Source organism: Mustela erminea, chromosome 3 (assembly GCF_009829155.1).
Source record: "Mustela erminea isolate mMusErm1 chromosome 3, mMusErm1.Pri, whole genome shotgun sequence".
Classification (NCBI taxonomy): Eukaryota; Metazoa; Chordata; class Mammalia; order Carnivora; family Mustelidae; genus Mustela; species Mustela erminea.
In genome coordinates this window covers 153,881,338-153,906,816 of record NC_045616.1, presented here as the reverse complement: position 1 = coordinate 153,906,816, position 25,479 = coordinate 153,881,338, and the positions used below count along the sequence as shown (strand labels likewise).

At 38.8% G+C, this 25,479-nt stretch overlaps 1 long non-coding RNA gene across 1 annotated transcript in view; it reads right to left on the bottom strand.

Annotated features, from left to right (window-relative positions):
* Window positions 1-6,477: 6,477 nt before the first annotated feature.
* The window catches only part of LOC116587067, a 45,662-nt gene continuing 26,660 nt past the window's right edge, over window positions 6,478-25,479 (bottom strand). Inside the window, exon 3 of the long non-coding RNA XR_004284292.1 lies at window positions 6,478-6,532. This is a non-coding gene — a long non-coding RNA (uncharacterized LOC116587067). The remainder of the gene's footprint in view (window positions 6,533-25,479) is intronic.

Sequence of the window (25,479 nt, the reverse complement as noted above, 5' to 3'; positions counted from 1 at the left end):
CTCAGGTAATGATCCCAGGGTCCTGGGATGGAGCCCCGCATTGGGCTCTCTGCTCAGCCGGGTAGCCTGCTTCCTGTCCCCTCTCTCTGCCTGCCACTTTGCCTACTTGTACTCTCTCTCTGTCAAATAAATAAATAAAATCTTTTTTAAAAAAGATAATCTTGAACAATATAAATCATTAAATCTATATTTAACCATAAATTTGAATATGACTTTTTAGCTCATTATTTCCATTTAAAGATGAAATCCACAAACCACTGGATTTAGTTCTTCTGAAAGAAAAGGAACTGAACATCCTCTGGGCATCTAGTTCATGGGAGGTACTTTTACCAACACCATCTCACTGTACAAAAGCCGACCCCAGAGAAGTGGTCAGTAGGTTGGGCTCTGAGGTCCCCTGCCTGGATTCATAATGCCTCTGCTACATGCTCGAGGCTTCCAGCTATAGGTCTCTGGGCAAATTACTTAAATTTTCTGTTTCAATCTTCTTATTTATGAGGGAGGGTAATAATGGGAACAACCTCAAAGGGCACTTAATGTGGGTGAAGAGAATTCAGATGAGCAAAACTCTTGGAGTTCACAAGTAGTAAATGAGTCCACGAAAAGCAAACATAAGCTATTGTCATCCTTTTGTAATTACAAACTCTATTCGTTATTAGCCCAAAGAGTCATTTTAATGTTAGTTAAAATTAAGCTGACTTATTATTTGATATAATTAAAGGCGACAGAAAACACATACAGTACTAACATATGGTAAATTAGTTTAAGGCTATATTTTAAAATATGAGGTTTTATTATCATTGTCATTATACTTTATCTAACTTCTGCCTGAATGGAAGATCTCACCATCACACAGCCATCGTCAGACCCTGCCTCATGCCATGGACGCCTCAAAGATCAAGTCATAAATCCTGAAAACAAATGACGCAACTTAGAATTCTATAATTAAATTATGCTACTCCCTATTACAGAGAGGAAAATTCAAGGATCCTTCCTTACCTTCTGTTGAAAGGTTTTTAAAACTAACTTCTTCGTGGCCTGCTTTCTATCTTTCCACCACGAAATACCTCCCAGCTAAGAGCTATTTTGCATTTTCACGAGAGGCCTCCTTAACCTTCCTTGTGGCATTTGGAGAACTCGGACTAAGACACTGATAAAGGGCAAGCACTGGGGGAAGTGAAGGGCAGGTTCTCCTTTGTCTCCTATCTGTTGTGGCCTTTTCGGAGGGAGGGGGCAGGGCTCTGATGAATGTCGTGCCTTCAGTTTCAGCAATCCCATGACACGTGGGAGTGCTTTCCTTTTATGATTTCAGCTTCCCTCTTGCACTTCCTTTACACACTCCTCCAATGGAAAGCAAACCTCTGGGCTTTTATAGACTGATACTGCTCTGAGTCAAAGCCCAGTTGGCAAATCAAAGGCTAGGGAGGCATTTGAAAGGGAGATCATCCCAATGGCGCTCACAGTAGAGTCCTCTGAAGACCTAAGCGTATCCTTTGAAACTGGCTTCTCTGCATATCATTCATTTGTTACTAAAACGCTAATACTGTTAGTGCTCAGATGGTATTCCAGCTCTCTGGAGGCTTTCTGGGTGCTGTCATCACGCTGTTCACAGACCTGATTTTCAGATTGCTGGACAAAGTACAGGGCCTTTATTTACTCTGATTGTAGGGCCGCTCAGGCAACTCGAGGGCTGTTTTGCTGATTGATGTACGTTCTGCAGCCAGAAGGTGATTCCTCATCATAACTTGCAATCCAAAATACCTAATATTTTACATTAAACATATTGCCCGTAAGATCAGATAAGATAATATGTTGTACTTTCTGTGTGGAGATGAGGCTGCTAACTCACAACCTCTGGGGCTTTTAGATATATAGGAGAGTTTGGGTTTGTTTGATTTTCCAGTCACCTATCTGCTCAAATCTGATCAGATCACCTGTCTGTCTTCTTGCCCTTGCTGTTAGAGGCCCAGGTTAATATGAAGCTATAACATTCAATGCTGCTTTTATGCTCTTTGTGAGCTGTAAGTCTTGGTGTGGGAAACAAAGAGAGAAGGAAACGTAGATAAAATCCAGTGTCCTTTGAACCTACGGCCCATTGATAAATACTTGAGGCGGGCAGAGCATAATTTCTTCCAGGAAATTCCCAGCTATCCAAAGGTTAATGTCCGCTATGGTGGGGGCTGCGATGGCGATACAACCCTCAGCCCTCCAATATCCTGGGAGTCCTCTTCAGCATATGAAAATCCTTCCAGAATTTCCCTTTGTCTTTCCTTCCCCCAAGCCTAAGGTATAATCAGCTCCTCCTCACAGTCCAAGAGCAGTAGTTCTTTCTGTCCATGGGTCCCGCCCCTGTATTTTAATAAAACCATTATTTTGCACCAACAGCGTCTCAAGGACTCTTTCCTAGCCGTGGCTCTGAGCCCCAACACCACTCCAAACTACAGCAGGTCCTAACTACTTGCAAATACGTGTGTGTGTGTGTGTTTTCAGAGTGGGGATGGGGTTGGCACAGGAAGAGGATATAAGACAAATATTGGAAGGTGGTCATAGCAAAACAAGATTTTTGTTGTCCTTCATTCTATAGAGGGAAGGGGACTTTGAGTACAAGAGTAGAAAGGACAGTGTCTTTGTTAGCTTTGTTAGCACATCGTCTTTATGCTACTGAAGTGGACATCCCTCATTGCCTGTGTCCCATCACGGTGAAGAACCTATGAATGACTGAAAGCTTTAAGGAGATGAAGCACCCCACCCTTGTCTCCCCCCCAAAGAATCAGGGAGACCACAGGTTCTCTCCTTTCTCATTAGGAGTAAGCCTAAGCTGCAAGCAGAGGGTAAGGCAAAGAAGGAGAAAAATATCTAGTAAATCCAATAAGGGAGATAAAATATTCACCAAAAAATGGATACACGGTTCAAAAGTGACGGGCCCCTGGGTGGCTCATTAGGTTAAGCGTCCAATTCTTAATCTCAGCTCAAGTCTTGATCTCAGGATTGTGAGTTCAAGCCCTGGAATGGGCTCCATGCTAGGCGTGGGGTCGACTTAAATTTTAAAAAGGATAGGAAATGAGTCTGATTAAAACAAGTACAGAAATAGGTTGTACCATTGGGCACTTGGTTGGCTCATTTGGTTGGGCGTCTCCTCAGATCATGGTCCCAGCCCAGCCCCACAACCACCTCCCTGCTCAGCAGGGAGCCAGCTTCTCCCTCTCCCTCTGCTCCCCCCTGCCCTGCTTATCCTCCCTCTCTCTCAAAGAAATAAATAAAATCTTTAAAAAAAGAAATATTTTGTACCTTTGTCTGAATTATTAATATATAAAGCTTCGCGAATAATGATATGCTCTTTTATTATAATGGATTTCATGCACATGGCCACAAGATGCCACACACGTCCGTAACAAAGAGGCCACATGTAGAGCTAATGAGCGTAGTGGTGTGGGATAGGCACCAGCCTCCAGGGTAGAAGACTAAGGGGTTTGGGGGGGTCCCCCCGCCCTTGCTTTCTACTTACAAACCCTGTGAAATGGTGATAGTAAACTCTTTTCCTATGCTCTGGGGAGGAAAAAAAAAAGTCTCCTCAAAATGTCTGAAAATCTAACACACCTCTACAAAGGTAAAGTTAAATCATTAGCAAGTGAATCCTTGTCTTTAAAAGTCTGACTCTTGCCGCAAACTGCCCGCCATCTAATTGCCATCCATACTTTCTCTTAAAGTAATCGAGCTCACGGTTTCTCAAACTGGAAATCATGAAACTTTAGTTGGGACTCTCACAGCCCGTGGGGTAAAGCACCAGTTTGCTGAGGGGCTCCCTGGGAACAGTCCCGTACTTCAGACTCAGCATCGAGAAGGGGCCTGTTACTTACTTCCATAGAACATCCCTAAGGATCCCTAAGGACTCAAGCAAAATAATCACCTGCAGCACGCCCTTTTGAAAAGCAGAAAGAGATTCACTGAGATTCCTACTTCTAGCTGATGGAGATTTGCTGCTCGGCTTTGCCTAGATGGAATCCAAGTTCCCCCAGACAGCGTGGGTCTGGAGTAAAGGCAGTGTGGCCGGCACGCCGAGTTTGTTCTGGAAACCTTGACATGTAAAATAAAATCACATTTGAAACTTTACTCCTTTACAGATAGCTTTTCACCCCCCGTAACAGGGCTGTCGTACACCAGTGCGGGTACTCCAGTAACAGCAGCTGATAATGGCTTGTAACTGTCAACAGTCCCCAAAGAAAACACTCACTTTGTCCCCTCAGAGCCAACAGAAGCAGGGAACCGAGCTGAGTGCCATGCCCGTGAGGTTTGCTCTCCATCTCCTGACAGCTCTTCCTCCAAACGTACTAGTGGGGGGGTGGGCTGGACCCCAGCTTGGAATCCTGCTCCGCAACAATGCTGACTCTTCCCTTCGGTTTCCAACCCCTCCACGTGCTCGTGCTCGCTGCTTCCATCTGATACGCCCTTTGTGACAGCTTTAGTGTTACCTTTCTGCCTTTTCACCTACAGTGTTTCCTGCTTGATTTTAATTCTCTGTTAAATAACTGGTGTGTTTTTGTCTCCTGACAATTTCTGATCAATACAGTTTTTGGGTTTTGTTTTTTTTGTTTGGTTTTGGTTTTGGTGTTGGTTTGTGTTTATAGTTTTTTGTTTTGTTTTGTTTTGGTTTTATTTTGTGATTACAGACTGGATTCAGCTGCTTTTTTTTTTTTTTTTTTTTTAAGATTTTATTTATTTATTTGACAGAGAGAGTGAGCACAGGCAGATAGAGTGGCAGGCAGAGGCAGAGGGAGAAGCAGGCTCCCTGCCGAGCAAGGAGCCCGATGTGGGACTCCATCCCAGGAGGCTGGGATCATGACCTGAGCCGAAGGCAGCCGCCCAACCAACTGAGCCACCCAGGCGTCCCCTTAACCTTACAAACTACATACTCAAGTGACAAGTTATTCGTCAACAACCCACCTTATAAGCAGTTGGGGGTCAGGAACAGGGTGTCGGCATTAAACTGTCTTCTTTAGAAAGTGGAAAGAACATGAGATACTGAGCAGTTGAGTTCCTGGAGCTGGGCAGAAATTTCTAAGGGAAGGGAAATGTTCATCTTTATGAGCTGGTTTTGCTCTCCAGGAGGAGGTCCCCGGACCACTGTTTTCTATTTGTCCCTTTGCATGCAACCTCTGGAAGGTCCTTTGTTACCCTCTTAGGCTACTCTGAATAGGGTGTGGGAGAACATGCCCTTTGTGACCATCTGCGTCCTCTGAAAAGCAGATGTCAAGAGACTACTAGACATGTAAAAATTTATCTGGAGAAATGCCTGTGGGAGACAGTGGAGGAGGTGCTAAGTAAGAGAGGCTGGGGAAACTTCATATCAGATGCAGGTCTGACCCCAAAGAAAGGAAAAAAAAAAGAAGAAATGGAGGAGAGATGGACGGAAGGAAGAAGGGCCGATGCATCTTAAAATTCAGGGCAATTCTGAAGACCTCTTAGGACATCAGTGAGCCCCCAAGCCAAAGCTGCCTATCAGAGGAGTCCCACATCTCCCAGGAATGAGCCTGCTCTTATTCAGTTATTAACGGAGGCAGCCCGCAGGTAGAGCAGCATCAGCACAGACATGATCGTGGTTTGGGAGGGGCCGTTGGAGTCACTGGTCCTCATGATTCCTGCCTCTGGTGATCTGAGTGGTACGTCCTCACTGCGACGATGCTCTCTTTTTGGATTGAGCACCTGCTCAGATTGTTTTCCTCCAATGTAAATATGAGAGTTCAAGGTTGTTCAACGTCCAAAACTAAAATGTAAACTAGGTCTTTTCTTTGCCAATCTATCTCAAATACTTGGAGTCTGACCTATTTTATTCTTGTTACCAGCGTGTTCCAATAGTCACACCCATAGTTTTTTTTCCCCCCCTAAGATTTTTACTCCTCGTCTCTCTGGATATAACTGCTACTACCTGGAGCCTAATAGGTTTCCAGGAGGGAGGCACTCTCTGGTCTCTTTCCCATAAGTCATTTTGTCCAACAAAAAGGCTTAATGAGGTGCACCTAAGTCATTCAATGGTTGAACAATGGATTTGAAAGCTGAATCTTTAATTTGATTCTTGCGTTTAGACAGTGGTTTCATTTAATTTTGTTGCTCAAAGAACTTTTTTTTTTTGTCTTTTATTGTTTGGGGTAGGAAAGCAGTTACTTGTTCCAAATCTATAAGTGGCTGAATATCTACACTCTCTATTTTCTTTACTTCTGCTGGCAAACCAGCCAATTAGGTTATCTTTCTTTTACTGCCTTTTCAAGTAGAATGACAAACTTATCTAATAACAATCTGCTCTCCAGACTCTTCCACTAATGCTTCCTGTTTATTATATGCATCCCAAGTTTATTCAGGCAACATTTTTACCAAATAATTTGCCACTACATGACAAAGATCACTTTTTTTTTTTTTCCTGAATGCTCCTGCATTGGCAATTAAATACATGTCCTAGAAGGACACCTCATGGGTCAGAACTACTTATATGGCTCCAGCAAACCACAGGGAGACAGGAAGTTCACTCATGGTATGTTACCTGAGGAGAAGAATGGGAATAATTGAGCGGACAGAAGAAGGACTTCCATAATGACTTTATTTTATAGATATGTATATAAAATCTTACTGGTTCTGTACCTCTGGAAAATACTTACTGGTACAGTCTGCTATTCTACAAATTTCCCATCTCACTGTGAATTAGCTGTCAGGCAAGGTCATATTTTTTTGATAAATACCAACTGCCTTGAGCAATTAGAGTTAAATGAAAGCTTTAAGCCTCATCTTCTACCACCTGGTTTTCAGGTTACTAGGAGATTTGCTATAATAAAAATACATTTCAGACAAAATAAACCATTTTAGCTTAGCAAGAAGACACAAAAGCAATATTACAACCTATTTTTTAAAAATCACCGAAGACTACACTATTTATCTCAAACACTCCAACAATTCCCAGGATTGAAAGATTCCCTCTAAGAAGGATGAAACAATATTTCAATGGCAGAATCACTCGGGCGCCTAGTGGGGCCAGTGACAGTGTCTTCAGGAAACTAGAAACTATACAGACCTAAAGTATGCTCACTTGTCCTTGCTAGGTCCTCTCAGTTTGCTCATAAAAGGGCACAGGTGCCCACACCATCTCTCTGGTCACCCTCATCACCTGCCACAACAGCAGTCACTTCTCTAGCTAGAAAGTATTTTCAGCAATTCTTATCTTATTGTTAGAGTTCAGTGATACTTCTGATTTTTCAACCTCTATGCTAAACTGTAGTTTAAAATACATTATCATGCAGAAATTTAACAGAGACATGAGTTGTTAAGTCTAGGTTATTATGCATCCCAATATAAAATCAATAATAGACTAGCATGGAAGGCATTAGAAGTAGAAAAGGATATAAAATCTTATTATATTAATTAAATAAGTAGAAGATAATAAATTAAACTAAAATTATAGAAATATTAGCAATAAAGGAAGCACTTATGTAGTTGAAATCTCATTTCTTTTACGGAATTGGTCTAAGGAAAACTATCTCATAGGTTGTTCCATTTAAACAATTCAAATATTTTCAAGTGCCTATTGTCAAAGGACAGAAATCCAGCAACAAACTAAATATGTGAAGTCCTTGTACTTGTGGGTCTAATATTCTAGTGGGAAAAGCAGGTGAAAAAAATAGTATGGTGTACTATAATATACAAATATGATAAACATATTCTAATAAGTTACAGTGATAAATGGGCAAGGAATCTATTTTAAAAAGAGTAATAATTCCAAGGGTTTGTGAATGACAAACTGTCTTCATCTTCCAGCTTCTGTGATGCGTCTGGTGTGCCCTTCTACTGAATGCTAACTGGTATAAATGTCTAATATGCTTTGAGTACTTTGAAGACAATATGTTACTGTCTTCTAACAACTTTTGTTGTTGTTGATGAAAGTTTTATCAGGATCACTAGGAAATATCTTTGTTTTTTTTTGTATGGTCAGTCCTTACTTGGATGTTTGAATTTTTTTTATTTTTTTATTTTTTGGGGAAATTTGAAGTTTTAATACAATTTATCCAGGTGGGGATTTTTTTTTAACTACATGAAATTTGAAATGCACTTTCTAGATGACCCACTTATTTCTTTTTAAATTTTAAACAATTCTTCAGTTTGAACGAATACTGGTTCTGTCATTTCTTCTCTTCTTTTAGGATTCCAATTATATAAATATTGAAACTTTAATTTCTGTTCTCTCTGCTGCCTAATATTAGCTTTCTAAATGTGTGTGCAGTTGTGTAAGTGTGTGTGTATGCATGTGTGTGTGTGATTTTTTTCCGCTTACTAAATTCTTAGCTAATTATTAAATATTATATCATTCATTTATTCTATCATTGGTTTTATCCAGCTTGAAGTTCATCAATCTATTAAATGTTATTTAAATTAATGTATTTCTGGGGTGCCTGGGTGGCTCAGTCAGGTAAGTGTCTGCCTTTAGCTGAGGTCATGATCCCGAGTCCGCTGTCAGGCCCGCTGCACTGGGCTCCCTGCTCATCAGGGGAGTCTGCTCTTCCCTCTCCCTCTCCCCCTGCTCATGGGCTCTCACTCTCTCACTCACTCTCTCAAATAAATAACATCTTTTAAAAATAAATGACTATATTTCCCTTTCTAATATTTCTTATTGGTCATTTTTATATTCACCTACTCTCCTGTTTTGTCTCTGCTTTATTTTATCTTATATGTTACTGATATTTTTTATGAAGGTAAGACTCACATTGGGTGACAAAAGATCTCTCTCTCTCTCGGTCCCTCTCTCTTCCTCTCCTTTTCTCTCTACTCCCCATGGCCCCAGTTTTGGATGGCCAAGGACCCTTGTACTCTGGTGTTACTGAGCATAGTGGGATCAAGCCACTAAGCCAGAGAGCAGCTTTACTTAAACATATGCTATTTTGTTATTTCCTTTTATTTTCTGGTCACAGACTATGTCACCTTAGGACTGAGAGAGCCCTGCTCCAGAGACTGGTTCCAAGCACTGAGACTTGACCAAAGGAGCTCTTAATCTTATTTTCCCAAGAATGCCAAACTCTCAGTGCTCGGGGATCTCAAAGAATCAGCTATGCACAATGTTTTCCAAGTAAGAATTTTTTATTTCTGTTACACAACGTGGTTTGTATTGATCTTATTGAATACATATGTCTTTTTGAATGTTCTCTTTTAAATTTCTGCCACCATCATTATGCACCGGGAGCAGGAGGAGATCCACAAGATGGAATTCCGCCGCCATCTTGGCTTGAACACCACAGCACCTTGTCAACAATTTATCTGTGGCTCAGGGCATTTTGATTGTTTTCCCCTTTTTTTCCTTGCTTTTATGCATTCCATACTTTTCTTTAATAATTCTGTACTTCTTTTGACACAAGAAAAGAAAGGATGAATTTAGTATCTGAAAAGAAAAAGTAATTTGCATATGTTTAATTTATATGCATTCTTGTGAATTTCCTAACGAATATCTCTTGGACTATTTCAGTCTAAAAACAAGAGAGAAAATTCTCAAGTAGGTTAGGACATCAAAGTAGTAGGGAGGAAAAAAAGGGTATGAAGGTAAGGAGCCAACTACTTTATTTTTTACTTCATTAAGCTAAAATATTTCCATGATTAGCAATTGTCACTTCTGAGTACAGTACAAGATAACAGTCATTTTCCAAACAGTGAAAGTAATTTTAGATACTGCTTAATGAGCTGTTTGCAAACCCAGAAGCCAAGCACTGAGTTTTGAAAACCTCCACTTCTTTGACACTCACATGTCAATCTGGCCTAAATTGTTCACCAAAACCATAGCCAAGCATATTTGCATTAAACAACCAAATGATAAAGAAAGCATTAACAAGAAAAAGAAATAGAATTTTCCTCAGAGGCTTCAGAGGATGCCAATCAAATGTCATAAAGATCGCTCCTTCAGGGGCACCTGGGTGGCTCAGTAGGTTAAAGCCTCTGCCTTCAGCCCAGGTCATGATCCCAGTGTCCTAGGATCGAGTCCTGTATCAGGCTCTCTGCTCAGTGTGGAGCCTACTTCATCCTCTCTTTCTGCCTGCTTCTCTGCCTATTTGTGATCTCTGTCTGTCAAATTTAAAAAAAAAAATTAAAAAAATAAAAGATAACTCCTTCAACGAGATAGTGTGGCAGATTTCATGGTCTATAACATTTATTTCACCTTAAGTAGGTTTCCACCTTTAACCTTAAAAACTGGGAATGCCTGGGTGGTTCAGTCAGTTAAATGTCTGCCTTTAGCTCAGGTCATGATCCCAGGTCATGATCCAGTCCTGCAATGGGCTCCTTGCACAGCAGGGAGTCTGCTTCTCCCTTTGCCTGCCACTCTCTGGCAAATAAATAAATAAAATCTTAAAAAAGAATGTAGCTATTTGTGTTTGAATAACCAAATGCATACTTAAATATTTAAATAGCTTATGCTATTTTTCAGTATTTTGAAATAGCTTAAATCTATAAGCGTATCAAAAAGAAGTGGCTATTTACAGCACAAGCCATTAATCACAAACTAAAGAGATATTGTCATTGAAACCAGTGAACTAATTTCTTCATATCAATCATCTACTGGTATTCTGAAAATATTTTATTCATTAAATTTTTAAACCTAAAGCTATAAACCACAAATGATATCCACATTGAGATTTCAGTGATCAGGTCTCAATCCTCAGCTTATTGGTCCTGACTAAGCAAAAATCGTACCAGGAAAACTTGAACAAGGACTGAAAACTTTATTCAAGCATATTGGGGCGAAAAGAAGAAAAAAAGAATATTGTAAAAGAAAGGAGAGGTCAACTCAACTCTATTGAAACAAAAGGTGGGAGAAATTTTAATAACTGAGGTGAGCTAAAAATAATGGAGGAAGGTAGGCTTAAAGTTGATCAGTGGGATGTGTTGAACACGCTGCATTATTCCCAAGTTCACAGATGTTTTCTCTCTGTGATTAGACCATCCGCACTTGCTAATTGGCACCTAATGGAAGTCATGCTCCTATCCTCCCAAAGCAATTGGGAGTCAGGAGCACCAACTTCCTTAATGATGATGCTTCAAAGGTATAGTTCCTAGGTCCCTAAGGATGACATTCTTGGGTTGTGATAGTGGCTAGAAGTTTTTCAAAAGATGTTCCTTTCAAAGAGACAGAGAAAGAATTAACAATGGCAAGTTTTCTAAAGTAAATGCTTTAAGAAAAGGGAAGTCAAAGGCCTAGAGTCAGGAAAAAGCCTGTCTGAACTTTAGCCGAGCTGAGAGCAATTTTAAGAGCCTCTTGATCACAGCATTTGACACTGCTTGGACATCACCATCACCCCTGGGCAGTTTTCACTCCACCTCACTGGAGGCTGCTTCTGTGTCATTCTTGTTGGACCAAGAGCTCTCTTCATGTAGTAATGGGCTAGGATCACCACAACAAAATAACACAGACTGGGAGGCTTATACAACACAATCTTTTTCTCCCAGTTGCAGAGTTGGGAAATACAAGATCAAGGTGTCACCAGTTTGGTTTTTCCTGAGCCCCCTCCTGGTTTGTAGACGGCCATCTTCTCACTTAACTCCTTACATGGAGGCAAACAAACTGGTGTCTCTTGCTTTTCTTAGGACACCAGTCTTACTGGATTAGGGTCCAACCCTTATAACCTCATTTATCTTTCATTATCTCCTTAAAGGCCCCAACTTCAAATACAGTCACTTTAGGGGTTAAGGCTTGAGCATCATGAATTTGGTAGGTGGATGCAATTCAATCCATAATACTTCATGAACTTCCAAAGGTGGAGTATCATATACTCAGTCCTCAGACCCTCCTCAACTACTCCTCCTATCACAGCAGAAAGTCCTCTGGATAGAAGTAAATTTTAAAAATTGATGACACCCAAATTTATAAGCTCAGCCTTGAACTTTCCCTCAAATTCAGAAGTCCTAAAGCCAAATTCCTATATGACATCTCCATTTAATATTTAATAAGCACCTGAAATGCAATATGAATTGTTTATTTTCAGGTACACCTTCCCAATCATCCCCCAACTCAGGAGATAGTAACTCTAGTTTTCAAGCTAAAGAGTATTCTTGTCATTTTTTACTTTCTCATCTTTTGTACCCCAAAACTGGTTCATCTTCCAATCCTTTTAGTTCCACTTTTAAACTAGATCTTCAATTCCATTTGAAGCTAAGAGGGGAAAGGAGTTCATCTCTGGTTCTGTGTTCATTAATTGTGTGAACTTGAATACTTGCATTAAACTTTATGCCTCAATTCCCTCTTATCTAAAATGGATATTAAAAATATCTACCGCATAGGATAATGGTAGCACACACAGTGCCTGGCATGTAGCAATTGCTCAATAAATAGCAAGCATAGGGACACCTGGGTGGCTCAGTCAGTTAAATGTCTACCTTCAGCTCAAATCAGAATTTCAGGGTCCTGGAAGTGAACACTGCATCAGGCTCCCTGCTCAACAGGGAGTCTGCTTCTCCCTCTCCCTCTGTCTCTCCCCCAACTCACGCTTGCTTTCTCTCAAATAAATAAATAAATAAAATCTTTTAAAAAATAAATAAATGGCAAGCATAATCTTTGTGAACTCTAAAAGGTTTTTCCAATTTGGAACATGTTATGAAGCTCACCAACAGTGCAATCACTTCATCTTTTTTTTTTTCCTCCCTATTTTCCATAGGAAACTTTGGTCAACAGTCACATACACTCAAAACCTGAAATGGCTGAGCATAAATTGGGTTTATTGTGGAACACTCTAAAAATTCCTACTCCCAGTGCAGCCTTCCTAAAGCTGACACATCACTCTTTTTAACTGAGAAAAGGCAATAGCCAAATTTAAATATATATGCAGCAGTAGACTTGAATCACGAACGCAACTGTACAGCTTATCTTCTGCCAAACTAAACATGCGGGAGAAATCATCTTCACGGGATCCCACAGTTGCTCTATTGTCTTCTCTGGAACCTCCCTCTATAGAGATGACATAGGCTATTTATACAAATGCAGGTTGTAAAGGAAGGCAGACCACCCACATCAGCCATCCCTTCAGCGTGTCATGTTCAACTACCCTTTTTCTATCTTTCCACCCCACACCTGCCAAAATTCTCAAGGTTCTGAACTCATCACCAAGTTCCCATTTATGGATCTCTAATTTATAAGTGGTTACTGTACAAGAGAAGGTATGTGAAGTTAGAAACCCAAAGACCTCTGTTTCTAACTGTAGGATTATATAGATAGAGGTGTTAGAACTCTTCTTAGAAAATACCTTATAAACTATAAAGAGCCTAATGAAACGCCAGTTACCGCTATCTTTAATAGGGTCAGTCCATACCATTGAGTTTCATGATATTGCCCTACACCAAGACAGGATACCTCTGCATTCTTTACTGTCACTCCATGGGCTGGGTGTCCTTGTGGCTCATTCATTACAGGAAGTGTGACACGTGACCAAGTACAGAACTGAGATGGAGGGAATATGTAATGAGTTCTTCTCAAACACTCATCTTCTAAGAATTAGGTGTGAACTGGTGGAAACGGACCTGCCATCTGTGCATGCAAAGAGTGGTATTACTTGAATTTGCCTGGTTAGATGTGATCATTTTTCTCCTCTTAGTTTTCCCTTGGAGATTCTGAAATAGGAAATCAATTAAGTCTTTCCTGAGATGAGAAGTTATCAAGGGCATTATCAGTGGTGGCTTCCTGAACATAAGAGGATCTCAGGGTCTCTTCTCACTTCGAACCCTTCTAGCAGAATGTCTCCATACTCTTCCTTCCTTACTGAAACTTCCCAAGCCAAGCTTAAGTCTCTCATCCTCCTGGATGCTGTCTGCAGCATTCTAGCCACGAAGACCTCAAAGCCTGTAACATCATGTTGCACTTCAGTCGTTCTTTTTTTCAGTGTTCCAAGTGTCATTGTTGATGCACCACCCCCAGTGCAGTCTATTTTTATATCCTTTTTTGTTGGGGTTAATTTTTCACATGTGAACACCTTCCCATCCATATCTGTTATGAATTTAAGGTAGCAAATGACAGAAACTCAATAACATTTTTTTATATGTGGTAAATAATGCTAATTAGAAGAAAATAGGAGAAATTACTTCCTGGAAAACAATATTCAGGTAGATCCCAATGCTAACTATGGATTAACTTATTCAAAACAATAATGGTCTGAGGCAGATACTATGATTATTACCATGTTACAGATGAGAAAATAAGTCTTAGTAAAGTAGAATAAGTTAGCTAAGGCTCCAAGCCTAGGAAACAGCGGGGGCTGCTGAAACCCAGATATCTCTAAACCTTCAGCATCATGATCATAACCCCAAGCCAGGTGGTACGGCTTAGGGACTGGGAGTTCATGCTTGGACATCAAATGGACCAGAATTTGTTTATCAGACCTTCCAATTTACCTGCTGTGTCATTTTTGAATTGCCTACCGCATAGCACAGAGGAATCACAAAAATGTTTATCAAATAGAAGAAAGGCTTTGTGTAATATGATTTACTATGCTGATACATGCTTAGAAATTGAATTATAGCTCCTCAAGTCCTACATAAGAGTGAATATAAGAGTTAGGTATCTATCTCTGAAGGTGATGAGTAAAATGGAATCTTAATCTGGATAGCTAGAAATTTTCAAATCTAACTGATCATCCTTTCAGACTGAATATGCTATTATGATCTGTTTATAACTTTTTTATTTAAAAAATATCTCCCCCAATTATATCTTTTTACAAGGCAAATATTTTCTTCCCTCCTTTTTTTTTTTTTTTCATTAAGTAAAAAATAAGAAGGAAGCTATTTCCTTACAGTTTAAGTGGAGTGTGGTTCTGGCATGTTGAGAATTTGGTCTGGAAGTAGATGGTCTGAGGAAAAATAAGTTGCAACTAGTACTATAGTTTTGCTTCTCTCTGTAAGAGTCAGAAATGGCCATAAAAAATGGGATTATGTGTATATAAGAATGAATACACCTGGACTCATATTCTCTTTATTTCCCACAAAAACCATCCATATATGCTATCAAATTGCAGGTTTCCACCACATACCCTGCCAAAACATAACCTTGTTGAAATGCAGATCTAGCCCTGTAGTGACTTGACTTCAGTACCCAAAGCCCTGAGGGGCCTGTGATTATGGCTCTCAGCCTATCCGAGGCCGGATTACTGACAAGACAGACACCTCACAAGAATATGTCATTCTTCCTTGCCTATTTAACTGCTTTTCTCAAAGAATAAACCAGTAAAACCAGGAAAAATTTATCAAACTACTATTATTAAATATTTTTTTGTTTCTATCAAAGTGTATCAATATAACTGATGTTTCCTCTGAAATTGACAGCATTTTGGCCTAATGTAAAAGATAACTGTTATCTTCTTAATAATCTTCAATATGTGAGTAGGTGCAACTTCATGTACCATAAAAGAAATTTAGGAAAAGATGTTTACATATAATATGTTCATTCTAGGAGATCATCCTTAATCCAAATGGAACCAGCATGTTAGGTTGGTGTCCTTGTTTTACCATTTCAAAAAGGGGATATTTTCACTTGCTTCTGTCCTTCATGGATGTCTAAAATGCTTTCACTTTGCTTCAGCAGCATACTCTAGCAATATTTTTTTTCAAAGGACATGATACATTAAACAAGAAGTAGTTGTAAGTAATGGACTGTCTTACAAGAGGGCTGATTCCTCCCAAAGTGTAATCTAGACCAGCACTGTCCAGTGGAAATTACAGCCATGATGAAAATGTCCTCTATCTGTGCTGTCCAATATGGTGGCCATTAATCAAGGGTAACTATCAAGCAATTGAAATCATCTGGTGTAACTAAGGCGTAGAAGTAGAATTTTAAGTTTTATTTAATTTTACTGCATTGAAATTCAGCCTTGTGCAGCTAGTAGCTATCATACTCAACCCGGTTTTGGACAAAGTCATCGCCCATACTTCACTATGTCCTTCCTATTCAAAACATGTCTCCAGTAGTCCATGGTCTCCAGTATTCCATGAGTTGTCCTCATTTCTATCTCCACCATCTTAATCAATCTCCCATACAACCATTAAAATAGTCTTCCTTCATTCAGCATTCAACAAATCCGAATTAAAAGCCTCTTACATAACATGCCATGCCCTGTGACATATAACACACACAGATCTATAATCAAAAGCAGCATAGTCCCTACACTCATTCGACTAAGAATTCATTGGTTAAGGTACACAAAGCAGTACGAAGAGTTTTAATCAAGTTACTCACCTTTCCAAAATGTACCGTAGCTCCCTATTACCAATCCCATGAAAACAAACTCCTAAACACACAACTCAACTTTAGTGTGGTTCTTTTTAATTTTTCTATTTCAATCTCTTGACCAGACTGGACCATAAGTGATTTGCTAGATTTTCCTGCCTTCATCATATCATTATTGAGACATCCTTAAATATCTGACCCTTGAAACTTCCTCCATGATTCTTATCAAGGTTCTTATCGAGTGCTATCTTTTTTAAGAAGGAATTACCTTATTTATTTAGTGATAACTTGGAATTCAGCTCTGGAGAGTTTATGTCATATAGATGTAGATTTTTCTTCTAAACTTGGACTCATGCTAGTTCAGTACTAGGTGTGTGCTATTTTGGAACTGACAAAGTAAATTTGGAATATAATTCTAAGAGAAGCCATTTAAAAAATAAGACTGACAAGATGAACAAGAGAGACAGTTGTCTACTTTTACAACAAAGGGCTGTGGTTTTGCTAAAAGACCAATTCAGTAATTTGATCTGTATGTTTGTTGGGGTGTGTGTGTGTGTGTGTGTGTGTGTGTGTGTGTGAAAGTAGGGAAGTGGAAACTAGTGAACAAGAAACCTGATTCTCTAACATAGCCTTTTCACTTCCAGTTCAGAAAATAAGTCCTCGGGGCACCTAGGTGGCTCAGTGGGTTAAAGCCTCTGCCTTTGACTCAGGTCATGATCCCAGGGTCCTGGGATGAGCCTTACATGGGGCTCTCTGCTTGGTGGGGAGCCTGCTTTCTCCTCTACTCTCTCTCTGCCTGCCTCTCTGCCTACTTGTAATCTCTGTCTGTCAAATAAATAAATAAATAATTTTTTTTTTAAAGATTTTATTTATTTGACACACAGAGATCACAAGTAGGCAGAGAGGCAGGCAGAGAGAGGAAAGGAGGCAGGCTCCCCGCTGAGCAGAGAGCCCAATGTGGGGCTTGATCCCAGGACCCTGGGATCATGACCTGAGCCGAGACAGAGGTTTTTACCCACTGAGCCACCCAGGCACCCCTAAATAAATCAATCTTAAAAAAAAAAAAAAAAAAAGAAAAGAAGTCACAAAGTGGGGGATCTGGGAGAAATGCCAACTTGCCCTTTCTTGCAGTAGAGTCAGCAAATAAGCTATTTTGTTGATTGGGTATAATTTCTGATATCTTATACTCCTATTTGACATTTCAATTATATGTCAAAAGCAAATGCAGCTAACTAATTCTTGTTCTGTCACTCAATTTGAGCTTTTTCATTAATTCTTAGAGTATTATACAGTTGCTATAAGCTAATTGTTGTTTCAGTATTAACATACTTCCTCACATCGTATTTTATGTGAAAGCTCTAACTACTGAGTTTACAGAGGAGAAAACATTAAAAATGACTTGTTCAAGATCAAGAAAGCACACTGGTGAGGAATTATAAAGTATTACATTCACTATATTAATATTTCAGTCTGTTACTTGGTCTGTTCCTGCCATCCTCTCTCCCTTTGTCCGCTCTCTGCCTTACTCTCTTTCTGGTTATATAAATAAATGGACATGTGTGTGTGCTCTGTGGGAGTGTCAATTTTCAGTTAAAATGGATAAGTAATATAGTTGTTTTTAAGGTAAAAACATACAATATTTTTTTGGTACTAACTAAATGAATTCCATGAAGGAAAATTTTTGTGTGGTGTTGCATAGATAAAGCCCCACTGTCGTACTCTGCTTTCGAATGTGGACACATATGTATGATATTTGTTACAGAAAATAGACAGTGATTATTTGTGGATGATAAGTGACCTTAACAAAATTTCTAAATCCTCTATTGTAGAAATAATCATAATTACTACTTAAATGTTTTTAATTAATAAGTTTTTGGCAATAAGAGTCAGGCCAGATGGCTTTGCTCTCTCATTAAAAAGGATATGACACTTCAAAATGTAAAACTTTTTTTTTTCAGACACTTGGCACATCACTCCACCATGGGCATGTATACATGTCCAATCAGCATAATAAATTTACTTTTCTTTTTGTTTTTCCAAAAGTTTTCAGCACAGTAATGGGATTTTAAAGTTACAATTAAGGAACAGGTTTTTGTAAAAAGAAAGTTTGGCCAAAGAATATTTCCCTTATTTAATGATTTCATAATAAGTCAATGGCCCTAGTTTCTTAGAAGGCAGTAACAAACGAGTTAAATGTCATATTAGTCACGAATTTTGCAAATATTTTATTCCTTCCCACCCAGGCGCATGGAAGCATTTCAATTACTGGTTCCCTTCTTGGGTGGAGTAATGTGACCAATTCTGACCAAAAAGTTATGAGAAGAAAACTTCTTTAAGCCATGGATTGCGTTGCCAGTGCATGACCTTCAGGTCTCTTTCCCTATGTTGCAGAATCTAGCAAAGGTACAAAAAGAGTCCATCACCTTAGTCCCCAGAGTGAAAGCATGGATGACGCATAGTGGAGCCACCTGCCGACCCATGATGGAAACACAGAGCTAGAGAGAAATAAAACAGGATTTTTTCATGGCACTAAGATTTGGGGATTGTATGTTACTGCAGCACAACTTAGTGCAGTCATACTAACGCAGATGTTGTGACTGATGAAAAATGCTGGTTTTGTTGACCACATGAGCATTCCTTTGGAGCAGATATATGAGAGACAGGTATATTCTCTCATCAATACAAAAGCACTCTTATGAAATGGGTTTGTAAGGGTCTAATACCTTTCCTTTCTCTTTGTTTTATCTATTCGCATGCCCAGGATACGTTCCCCCCCACTAAAATTCTTCTTCCCATATCATCTAACCTAACACTTTATCTCTTCCTTTGTCAAACATATTTCATAGGAAAACACATTACAGCCTATATTTAGTATAGGTGTATTACCTGTCCAGTAGACACTAAATCAGCTTGGAAAATAATCTGTCAAATCCAATAAACTCTGTATAGCCCTTCAGTGGAAGAACTGTGTTTGATTCTTACATAATTTTAATTTTGCTCATACTCAGTCATACTTAGTCGTCTGAAAAGAAAACCAAACAAATAATAAAATCTACTGGATTGTTCTAACACTATTGCTTATTTAAACATATAGTTCTAAAACTATTTATTTAAATACTTTATAATTTTCTGTATATCTCAGCTATAATCAAGAACACTGTGGTAAGGAAACAATATTTAATCTTGATGTGACTCTCAATGAGAAACATTGGAAATACCTAATTAGTTAGCAAACATATTTGAAAAATAATTGTACAGATATTTCCAGTTGCTTAAGTTCAGAAGGATACTTTACACATATTTATATGTTATATACATAATACAATATATAAAATGTTTAATTATATAAGTAAATATGTTGGTATTTATCCCTTATTTATACATTACATAGAATATGCACCACTGTCACCATCAGCAAGAAATTAAAAGGCATGATTCTTTTTAGAAATCACTTAAGTCCCTGTGAATAGCTGGTGGTCAAGTAAGAGACCATTTTTGTGATGATGTGTTTAAATCCCTCTCCCTTTGTATAGAGGAAACCATGAGTTTCTTATAGCATTTCTTCCAAGAAAAATATCCTACACTTGTGTGCAAGAGTTTTCTTAGAAGTAGGTGAAGGATTTATCGCCTAGGACCGACGGTAGACGTGAGTGAGTCTCCTGTAGACAGTAGGATCTGGACTGGGACAAAACCATGAAGAACACAAAACTTGGCTTTGATGTATGCCTGCCTGTTTTGTTCTCTGCCTGTAAGAAGTATTCCCTTGTCCCTTCCCTGCTTTCGCTTCCTGGCAGTATGCTGTCTGACCAGACCAGCGGCTCGCTGGTCTTGCGGTACTGTTGCTGTGGTTCCCAAATTGGCTGATTGCTCACCACACTGTAAGAGGGGACACATTTGTTTTCAAATACGGAATTACAGAAGTCTGTGCTTTCAAATACTGCACAAGCAGAATCTCATGTAAGAGCAGCTGAATTTCAAACAAACCCTTCAAGACTAACAGCAACAACGATGACCGTGATGATGATGATGAAGGTAACTCTCTGGTGCAGAGACTTTACTACTTTGTTCAGCAGAGAGAAAGATATTTTGACATTTTAAAATATATTTAAATACCTCTGAAAATATCCTGTGGTCTTTTAAATAACACCTAATAGATGCTCATGTAGTTCTCTGTGAGGCTGTCTGCTATACCCCATGTGACAGGAGTACTGGTATTTGTACTAGTGTTAGTGGTATTTATTCTGGAGACAAGGAGAGTCTGCCTTGCCTGCTGAACCACAATCTCACATTCCATACAAAGGTGGTTCTTAAATATGTGATCACAGGTACTGCCCGGGAATCTTGTTGAACATGCAGTCAGTTTCCAGAGAATTTCCAGAGAATCTGGGTCAGAGGTCTGGTGTATAGAGGAATTTGCATCATTGATTAGTCCCCAGGAGAGACTGATGGCAGTGGTATACAACTCCTGTTGGTAGGACCACACACAAAGTCTGTGATGGTGGTTATCCCCTTTCTTGGACACTGAGATAGAGCTCTGTGAAGAGTTTTAGGAAGTCTTATTTCTCTCTGCATTATCTTGACATCCTGAAGGATATATAATACATGAAAAAGGATATTTCATGTATATCAACAAAAGGGATAAATGAAAAATTGTAGAATTTGGTGACAAAGAGATCTGAATGTAAAACCTAGTTCAGCTACATTCTCACTGGGGAAGCTCAGGCCACTTCTTTCACCTTGTGAGATAGTTTCCTCCTTTAAGATAATTAAAAAAAGACAAACAAAACAGAACCAATTCACAGATTTGTTATAACAATTAGATAAAATAGGGACAATAACAGTGCCTACTGCAGAGTAATCATTTTAAAAGTTCATTTACATACCTGCCCATTTCTCTTGTCACTTTTAGGTTTTCCACTTTAAACCTGCAGTATTGGCTTAATTCTGATAAAAATTGCTCTCCACTTAATTCTCTTTTGAAGCAGTTCTGGAAAGATTAAAGTTGGCATTTTTCCTGACTGCATGCAATTTTGACTGTCCAGTCAATTAGCAGCCAGATTCAATCATATATAAACGTTGCTCACAGTTACGTGTTGGGTTCTCTAACCCCAGAGGGTGGATATAATCCTTCCTTCAAAATGCAATAATCGTTCTTTATGTGATGAGATACCAATGCTCTGTTGTTTTTTTTTTTTTTTCCAGTGAGTGGAACCATGATTGCCCTTCATGGATGAAATGTTTTATAGAGTTATATTCTGCTTCCAGGGTATTGTTAGAAAACAAACTATTTAACTTTCCTTTGGAGTCTGGCCCTTGATGGGTCAAAGAGCTTGGTAATTATGGGTATACACGATAGTGGATGGCTCTGGGAGAGGACGTGGTGAGGGAAAACCAAGCCCTTCAGCTCCAGGTCACACTTCTAATATATACCAGGTCAGCAGTGATCAAAAGTGTGAGGGACTTAATACTGTCTTCTATGTCAGAAAAGCCTCCCCTGAAACGACATCCTCCGCACAGAAGCCACAATTTAATTGACACGGAAGAACAACCATTGTTTTATCCGTCTCCCAGCCACAATCAGGCTGAAGACAATCCCACAGGAATCCTTCTGCCAACCCAGGAACACATGCCACAGGATGACTGTAGTGGCACTTGATAAAGGGACTCAAGTGTGTATGATCTAGCATGTGAGCAGTGAAGTCAGTCTAATGAAGACACTGCTACCAAATGTTCAGACGCTATGCCTTACACATTAGATAGTTAATCTCCACGTTAAATTGCCCAACCATGTGTCCGCAGTTGTCTGTAATTTGAAGATACTTGGGTAAAGTTTCTTTTTCCCTTGCACATTCCAGGATTAAGCACTATTCCAGGCTTCTGCACCTCATTTTCTAAGGAAAAATGGTGACTGTTCCTCTTGTTACATTTTCTTCATAAATTTGGAGGTTTTGCATTATTAACAATAACTGTCAATTTTTGTCAATAATTTGTATTATATAATAATTTTTAATAATATAATTTGTATTATCTAATAATGTCTCATAATAATTTGTATTATTGACAATAATTGTCAGTGACAACAACTGACAGTTTTGATTGTTGGCAATACATAACAATACTCTTGATGGCAGCCTATCAGATAGAGCTCTTTTCCTATTGAAAATATTTTAGTGTTAAGAAGTGATCATTCTATTACAAAGCTGTCATCATCAAGACAGCATGGTACTGGCACAAAAACAGACACATAGATCAATGGAACAGAATAGAGAGTCCAGAAATAGACCCTCAACTCTACAGTCAACTAATCTTCGACAAAGCAGGAAAGAATGTCCAATGGAAAAAAGACAGCCTCTTCAATAAATGGTGCTGGGAAAATTGGACAGCCACATGTAGAAAAATGAAATTGGACCATTTTCTTAGACCACACACAAAAATAGACTCAAAATGGATGAAGGACCTCAATGTGCGAAAGGAATCCATCAAAATCCTTGAGGAGAACACAGGCAGCAACCTCTTCGACCTCAGCCGCAGCAACATCTTCCTAGGAACAACGCCAAAGGCAAGGGAAGCAAGGGCAAAAATGAACTATTGGGATTTCATCAAGATCAAAAGCTTTTGCACAGCAAAGGAAACAGTTAACAAAATCAAAAGACAACTGACAGAATGGGAGAAGATATTTGCAAATGACATATCAGATAAAGGACTAGTGTCCAGAATCTATAAAGAACTTAGCAAACTCAACACCCAAAGAACAAATAATCCAATCAAGAAATGGGCAGAGGACATGAACAGACATTTCTGCATACACAGTGGAATACTATGCAGCCATCAAAAGAAATGAAATCTTGCCATTTGCGACAACATGGATGGAACTAGAGCGTATCATGCTTAGCGAAATAAGTCAAGCAGAGAAAGACAACTATCATATGATCTCCCTGATATGAGGAAGTGGTGATGCAACATGGGGGCTTAAGTGGGTAGAAGAAGAATCAATGAAACAAGATGGAATTGGGAGGGAGACAAACCATAAGTGACTCTTAATCTCACAAAACAAACTGAGTGTTGCTGGGGGGAGGGGGGTTGGGAGAAGGGGGTGGGATTATGGACATTGGGGAGGGTATGTGTTTTGGTGAGTGCTGTGAAGTGTGTAAACCTGATGATTCATAGACCTGTACCCCTGGAGACAAAAATATATGTTTATAAAAAATAAAAAATTTTTTAAAAAGTATATTACTATATAAAAAAAGAAGTGATCATTCTGAGGGGGTGTCTGGGTGGCTCAGTGGGTTAAGCCTCTGCCTTCAGCTCAGGTCATGATCTCAGGGTCCTGGGATCGAGCCCCACATTGGGTTCTCTGCTCAGCACAGAGCCTGCTTCCCCCGCCTCTCTGCCTGCTGCTGTGCCTACTCGTGATCTCTCTCTCTCTGTGTCAAATCGATAAATAAAATCTCAAAAAAAAATGATCATTCATTCATGGAAAGGACACTGAAGATCAGCAGTCCTGAATTTGAATCTCTATTCAATATTCATTAACATATATATTTAGAAACTTGATGCAGATTACTTAAGTTTTCCAAACCTCAATTTTCTTTAGTTGTCAAATGGTCATTAGTAATATCAGTCCTACAGGGTCATTATAAGAATGTAATAAATACCATCTATAAAGTGTTTGTCAAATTGCTTATTTCATAAAAGATATCCAATAACTGTCAATCTCTTCCATTAGTAAACATAGAAATTGCTAACATATTTTTGCAACTTCATTGTGTAGGGATCCATTTAAATGTCAAAGGCATTATATCAGTGGTTTTGAGATTTAGATAGGCCCGCCTATCTAAATCAGGGTGATCCATCTGGTGAAGAAAATACTTTCTCATTTGAGAACTACAGAATAGAGAAGCACAATTAGAAACTGAGGGAAAGTAGTTTGCTAAGTTAGCCAAGACTCACTTCTTAAGAATGACTGGCAGATTATAATAGATTTCATATTGCACATACATGTGCCAAATTCCTAATTTCATCAATAACCAAGTGCATGAAAGCAACAAATAATGAATGGTTAATTCTCAGAAATTCACTCAGTCAAGAACCACCCCAGGCTGGTGGGTATCTTGTAGATACCACGTTGGTAATCTGGTACCATCAGTAGCAGTGCTACTGTTGCGTGGCCTCAATCAGCCATTTAACTTATCTGTGACTAACATGTTAGATTAAATTAATAACATTCAAAATCTTTCCTAGCTATAAATCTATCTGAATATTTGCTATTATTAATGGGGAAGATAATTATAATTTTGCTACTTGCTCTATTGTATTTCTTTTGTGGTGATTCACTTAGAATTAATTTATATCATAGTCTAGACAGCAATTCATTCATGCAGAGGTATTATATTGAGTTGTCTCACATAGCATCGTTTGCTTCATTACTAACATTGCCTAGTAATTTTCAATTTCAGAAATGTATACTATCAATAGTGACACAATAATAGAAGAGCACAGCTTGGTGTTCCAATGCCAGGTTGATTTTATAGCACAGACAATAAGATTAGTGCTCACCTGACAAGTAAGCCCAATAAATTTTGACAAGAAAGTCACTAAGAATAAATACATGCCCCCATATTTATTCAGTTCTGACTATAAATACATTTTTAAAGAATATAGAACATTTTCCTTGACAACATCCTTGACGTTTTAGCAACCAGTTTATAAATCATATAGGAATTTGACAGTTACAATATTAAAGTGCCTGTGTAGCTTGTGGAGATGGAACATCCAAACCAACCTTGAAACTAAAGAAAGATAATAGTTATATGAAATGGCATTATTGTAATTTATCGGAACTTTTTTCCAGTATGTAGGAAACTTCCAGAATCAATCAGGCCAGAAACAGAACTTGTTCCCACTCATTGAATTAGATATATTATTTCCCCTTCCTTTTGGTTTACTTTAGGCATTTCAGTTAATTGAATACAACTTATTACTTTTAGGAAGTAGGATGCAATTGGCTAACATAAATTCATCCATTAAATCAAACTGTATTAAGCATTATATATAAAAGAATCTATAGAGGCTCTTAAGCATATTCTAGTATAAATTAGACAGAATTACTTAACTTGAAGGAATTTAGTGCCCAGGGCTGACAAACACGGACACCATTAATGGGCTTCTGGATTAGAGTAGACAGCAGGTACACCATCTACTTCTCACACGTTGGTTACCCACAACCGTACACACAAATACTTTTTTAAAATATATAT